The sequence below is a fragment of the Thunnus maccoyii genome, chromosome 3 (assembly GCF_910596095.1).
Source record: "Thunnus maccoyii chromosome 3, fThuMac1.1, whole genome shotgun sequence".
Lineage (NCBI taxonomy): Eukaryota > Metazoa > Chordata > Actinopteri > Scombriformes > Scombridae > Thunnus > Thunnus maccoyii.
In genome coordinates this window covers 30,547,527-30,551,078 of record NC_056535.1, presented here as the reverse complement: position 1 = coordinate 30,551,078, position 3,552 = coordinate 30,547,527, and the positions used below count along the sequence as shown (strand labels likewise).

Sequence of the window (3,552 nt, the reverse complement as noted above, 5' to 3'; positions counted from 1 at the left end):
GGGTGTTCCCAGAGCGTGAAAGGCAACAAACTGCACTCCTTACTTGGAAAGTCCTGGCTCCAAATGGAAAAGAAAAGGCATCATCCATAAGCAGCAACTGTTACTGTGTTAGTACATCACACCTCGCTACGTCCATCTTTATATAGAGTCTATAGTCATTTGTAGGGATTTTTTTTAAAAAACATAAAAGAAGTAAAGCAAAAACTTCCCTGAATGAACTGCATCAACTTGTGTGGAAATAATACATTTATTACAAAAAACAGGCTTAAGACTCAACATTTTTTGCCTTTGTCCAAAGAAATGTCAAAAACACTGTTCTATTCATCAGTGATTGGCTGATTAGCAGCAGGTGTGGAGCACCACTTATCTTATGCAAAAAAACCTGACCCACATGATTGCAATTCTCACTTCACATGAACTGTATTTCAAAGATTTATAACATTATGTAAAAGAATTCTATCCCATAGTTTTAGTCACCACATATACTGTGTTTTCAGAGTTATAAGTAATATACAGTTTTATCTGTCCACCTGTGCAAACTATGGATTGTGGTTTGGGTTTCTTTGTGTGTAGTTTAGGTACGGTAGCATTTGCTCATCAATTCAAAAAAGCAGATTCTTTTCATGGCAGACATTTGACTTGTTAAAGCAGGAAAAACACAGGTGGAGCCAAAGTTCAGGAACTTATTATTCTTGCTAGTAGCTTGTTATCCCTCTGTTTTGTTTTTAGCTTAGCAAGGAGGGTCACTAGTTGGAAGTTAGCTTTTTGTAGGAAGTGATTACTACAAACTTAAATACTAAACCTCTTCTCAACCTCAACTCATTGCTGAGGTTAAAAACAATAATTTGGAAAAAAAACAACTGTGAAGATTGTTATTGAAACAGTGAGATAAATACCACAGAGATAAATAGATAAGTTTAATGCAGGACTATTCAGAGACAGCTTCCACTCTGTACAGTAATATTGTATAATAGATTCATTAAGAGCGACCTACAAGGCTAACACTCTATAAACATGACAAACCAGGTCTCTCTTTGAAGAAGTTCCCTCCTTTTTCAGTTATAAGAGAGTTGGTAAAGGGTCTGAGTCCTGGAGGAGACGATGGATCTTCAGGGCAGTGAGAGTGGAGGTTGATCGCTGCTGCCGAGGTGCACACGCTGAGATGTGAAAAAAAAAAAATCAGGAGTTACAGAGAAGTATGACTTCAAGGGAGGAGGTCAAATGAGTTAAAGGAGCGAGCAGCTTTTTCGAGCCTCAGATGAAGAGAATGCTGAAAATCTACGTTTCACGCTTTGTACTCGACAGTAGGGCTCGACTCGTGGGAGTAATTAGCACTGCAGCTTTCCTTTTGAAGTGAGCTCGAAGAAACAGCAGAGAGAGCCGCCGCTGCTTGTGAGGGCTGCACGGTGATGGAGATATGAGGAGTGGAAAAAAAAAAGTGAAGTGCCGGAGGTGAAGGCTAGTTTCACACAATCATGTAATTTGCCACAAACTAATGCATTAAAAAAAAAGAAATTATATAGATTTTACACAGCAGGAGGTTTTCACAAAACAGATAAGTTACATCATGAAAGAAAAAAGATCATAAGATATCAGGAGGTAATTAGGATTGCTCATTGTGGAAAGGGTGATGTCTTCTAGGGGTCTTGGTTTGATCCATACTCTGGAGCCCAAAGATACTCCAAAGTCTGACAGTTTGTAAATGACTTGGATGATTAACTGACTGTCACCATAGTTACAGATTGGTTCTCTCTCTTACCAACCAGTCAACTTATTGTTTTCCTTTTAATTTTATAGACATCATAACTGACTCATGCTGTAATACTGTGCTACCATTAACTTCATGAATTTGTGTTTGTTTTTTGTTTTGTCCACATACAACAATCCTAAGAAGAAGAAGAAGGACAAAGATGACGTCCTGTAATATCTTCATTAAAGGAAAACTTAATCTTTAAGAGATGTATTTAGAGATGTACCTGGAGCTCACCCGCCCCATCAGCTCTGAGTAAAATTCCTTCCTCTCCTTTGCCAAATTTAATTTTTTGGGTTCCAACAGCTGCCAAGATACCAGCGAGCAGAAAAACAGAACTCCAGCCTTCACAGCGTCCCTTTGGAAACCTGCAAGTGATGTCACAGATGCCACTTCCATTTTTTTTTTCTACAATCCATGGACACAACTTATTATTTTGGAATGAATTTCACGTTATCTGTTAGCTGAAAGCCTGCCCGTTTCTATGTTCTGTGTCCCCAGGATACCTTCCCACACAAATAGTCACTCTGGCGAAGTGAAAGCCAATATCCTGGGCTAAATTGGACAGAGACTGGGGCAACGTCCAGGTCTGGAGGTGGTATCTGGTGAGAGAATAGGAGGGGGGGGGCGGGGGTATGAGGCTAATTTGCATGTTATGTTCCCAAATACAATTTTGTTGGTCTCATCTGCTCATGTTTGTGGAAATAACGGGCAAAACAGATGACAATGGTGACTGGAATATGCCAGCTATATCTGGGCCTGGAGTTTTTCTGTCCTCTCTAAAAAGAGCAGTAACCAAAACCCAAAAACCACTCTGGCTAAAATATATGTTTCCTCTTATCAACAAATCCCATGAAAAGACCAAACCCAACAATGAATAGAAGTACGTATCCAAAGCCTGATGTATCTTATTTCTCTTTGCCACGGAGCTCCGTTGTAAAATGATTAAAAACACATCTTTGAGCCGCACAGCTGCACTGGGTGATATGTTCCTTCATTACAAGAAATACACACACTGTAGTTTATTTTAACTCAATCCCACATATGTTACGGTACCAGAAGATTCCCTAGTGTTTCCCCTTCCCAGTGTTCCCAGTGCTCCCCTGTCTGTCTCTCACTGTGTTTGTGTTTTGTTTGTGTGTGTGTGTTAGCGTGGGCGTGGTTCCCCTTCCTCGTTCTCCTGGCTCTCGGCTCCGCTCATCCCGCGCACCTGTCTGCAATCAGCTCATCACTTCTACCAGTCTGCCTCTCATCAGTTCACCAGCTTGCAGTGTATCTACTCCGGCTCTTCAGCGGCTCTTTGCCAGATTGTTGTTTCAACCACAGTGGTAGCTACGATTCAAGGCCAACTTATTTTATATTCCTAGTGATTCTCGCATGCTAACTTGTTTGTCTTGTGTCCCAGGATCATTACTCACCTGCCTGTCAACAACTTCCAAGATGCCTGTAATGCTGCCCCTCATTCCTTCCCGCTCACTCCAGCCACACTCCTCCATTTCCTTCATTCAACCCTGCTGTTGCCAGATCCTCCGTTCCCTGCCATCAGCCTCATATCCAGATCCCCCCCCCCCCCCCCCCCCCCACCCCCACAACAGCCCTCTCCGTGTCCTGTGTTCATAACAACATGTACTGTCCTGCTGCCAGAAATACTCACTAGATCACCATATGTGTATTAATCTGCTGCTGAAAATAGTCCCTAAAAATGCAATACTTACTTTTGCTAGAAACGACAGTGTGCAGCTGTTTTTAGAAAATTACTGAGCCTTTTTAGAAAATGAAACTTTATATTTATGATCCATTTC

General features: G+C 41.3%; 1 long non-coding RNA gene across 1 annotated transcript; it reads left to right on the top strand.

The window, feature by feature from the left end:
* Positions 1-2,271: 2,271 nt before the first annotated feature.
* On the top strand, positions 2,272-3,247 carry LOC121894263. The gene is made up of 3 exons (XR_006095513.1): positions 2,272-2,355; positions 2,902-3,078; positions 3,156-3,247. It is a non-coding gene; the product is annotated as an uncharacterized LOC121894263 (long non-coding RNA).
* Positions 3,248-3,552: the final 305 nt, after the last annotated feature.